Consider the following 2,962-nt stretch of genomic DNA (forward strand, 5'->3'; position numbering starts at 1 on the left):
GGCACTGGGACTCTCAGGCAATTTTAATTTCTTAACTAACGAGTAGTTTAAGAAATTATGTGTTGCACTATCATCGACCATCACTCTTACTCTTTGCCCCTTAATTTTTCCATGCATCCTCATTAAATCATGAGGACCAAAGGTGGGCTACCACATTGCCGATGATAGACAGCACATGTGGGTGCTATCCTCATGATAGACCTCTACCTTAGTGTACTTTTTAGTACCATTAAGCGGTAACACTTGCACCGCATGCACTTGTTTTTGTGGAGGTCTATTTGGGGCTTTAGCTCCCGCTGATTTATTTTTAGGATAGTTCCAAGCAGCATGGTCTTTGCCCAGACATTTGAAGCAAAGATTTTCTTGCCTAGCCCTTTCATAATCCTCTTTTTTCAAGAGAGGATAATTTTGTGTTTGAGGTTTCTTAGGTGGTGCCTGAGGAACCTCCTTCTTAAAGTGCCCCTTCCTTTTCAAATTGGAAAATTTATTGAACTTTGGAACAAAACTTGTTTGCTCCAAAGTTCCAATTTTGAATTTCCCCGTCGTATCATCATATATTTGGGCATACTTAATAGCTTCCTCAAAGGTTTTTGGAGAATTTCTTTTCACCTCAACCTTATAAGTGTCTTTGAGACCTCTCACAAAACCCCTTATCTTTTGGAATTCATCAATTCCCTTCAACTTAAGGATTGCCTCCCTATAATTCGCTATGTACTGGACTAGAGTGTTTTTACCCATAGTGAAAATGTCCCAAGCCTCCCACGCTCTTTCTAATTCATTTTCCGGTAAAAACTCTTTTAGGAAGGCTTGTTCAAACTCAGTCTGATATCTAGGAATTTTATCACTCTCCCTGAGGCTCATCCACCATTTATAGGCTTTATTTCCAAGGGAAAGACTTGCTTCCACGACTTGATTTTCAGGAGGTGTATTCTTGAGTCGATGAAAGTCTTGCCATTTTTGCAAGAACATATTAATCGCATCTTTATTATGCTCCTTTTCTTCCCCATTGAAAATTGGTGGTTTTAAGTCCTTAAGGATGTTCGAGGTTTCTCTAAGTCGAGAGGTAGACCTCTCAACTTGAGTAGGAGGAATCGATGATTTTTCAATAATAGATACCGATTGAGAATCAGCTATCTTTGTTATAGCTTCCGCTAGGGTTTCTAATGTTTCACTGATAACCCCTAACTGTGTTTCTATATTTTGCATTCGAGTTTCAAGTTTAGTGAATTCCGCATACGGAATTCCATAATCACTGTAATCAATATCCTCCATTTCTACATTATCCTTTTGAGTTTCAATTTGTACCTCCTCATGTATTTCCTCTCTAACTATTTCTTTTCCCTTTCTAGCCCTTTCCTCGGCCTCCCTAATCATACCATCCCTTTCTGGAGTTGTCATTTTAAAAATGTATATTTTCCAAAAAATATAGAGTAAAGCACTTTATATTAGATAGAAAAATATGATGCCCACTTCCCTAGTATTTGTTCGATGGTCTTGAATTTGTCCTTGAAGCTGACGCATCCTCTCATGCTTTAAATTCTTGATCTCTCTCCCCGATCCCGCTCTTCTTCTTCCCTCAATCTCGAATGTCTCGCTTTCAATTGTAAATCCTTTACTTGAAATCGGCGAGGCTAATAAATTTTGGAAAGAAGGATAAGGTGAAAAGACTTTGAAAAGAGAGGGGGGGGGGCTTTAAACTTTAGAGAGGGCTATTAATACTCTGATGAGGTGGCTTTTTTCCAAAGGTTTTTTAGACCTTTGGATGACGTGGCTTTCACAAAGCTTAAAACTATGCATTTTGTGCAGCGTGCAGGTCGACGATCACGTGACAATTTGCTGCGCAATGATTTGCACCACTCTTTGTAGGTTCGTTCAAGTACTTGCAGCTTTCTCTGGTTTAATTTCCTACCAATCTTGCAGTTCCTGCTCTGGTGATGACGGCCGCACGTTAGCCACAACTCCTTCACGACGATAGTAATCACGTAGTGCCTGGGTACTCCATTTGTTTCAAAGGAAAGAGGATTGCATAGGAAGATAGCTGCTACGCATAGGCAAGAGCAAATCAAAGGCTTGCTGCACTCCTGTAATCTTGCTGCTAAACACAGTTGCGCACGGTTGTCCAAAGCCTATCGTTGCAGGCTTTTGTTACGCCATTTAATTACTACTGCGCCATCGTTCCGGGCTATTGCTACTTCAAGTCCATTGTGGGCCGCATGACTTCAATTGAGAATTGAAGTCCTTCCTGATGCTTATGGCAGTGAATCTCGTCACCTCAATCCATCAATCACGACCGGCTCTGATACCAATGTTGTATAACCTGTGTCCTCGAGGGCTTCTACTCGTTTTTCCACCCAACCTCGGATTCCTGTAAGCTCCCTCTATCTCCCCTTTTACTTACCATGTGGAGCTCTCTTTCTAGAATCCTCCCCCTTGCTCAATACCTCCCAAGTGGCCAACACTCATGGTGCCATGTGTCCAAGTGGACCTCATCATTAAACCCCTCTTTAGGTTCACTAATGCACCCTTCCATTAATTGCCTGGGCCTAGGATTTCCCCCTAGACCCTAGCCCTCATTAGCCACACGGGTAAGTATTGTTAAGCCCTCATGGTTTCCCCATTATACCGATGTCACGGTATTATAGTTGACATAACACACTAGCTCTCAACCAATTCCAACCCAATCCAAGCTCATGTACTTCTCAGAGCTTCTCTTGCTCATGGAGCTACCGTCTTTTATCACCTCAAGATCCTCTTAACTTGCATAAGGGAGACACCCTTATCCAAAGCTCCCACTCAAAGCCACTATCCTATCTCAGGATCTCCATGCCCGCATGCTCGTCATCCCATAGCAACATAGCTATCTCTCAAAACAAACTACCTGCTACCTAGTCATGTACTAGTCCACACACAAGTGTCACCCCTTTAAACCTTCTTACAGTGATAGCTATCTCATAGCTACTAT

The sequence above is a fragment of the Dipteris shenzhenensis genome, chromosome 21 (genome assembly GCF_047967505.1).
Source record: "Dipteris shenzhenensis isolate YYH24624 ecotype China chromosome 21, Dip_SZ_1.0, whole genome shotgun sequence".
Lineage (NCBI taxonomy): Eukaryota > Viridiplantae > Streptophyta > Polypodiopsida > Gleicheniales > Dipteridaceae > Dipteris > Dipteris shenzhenensis.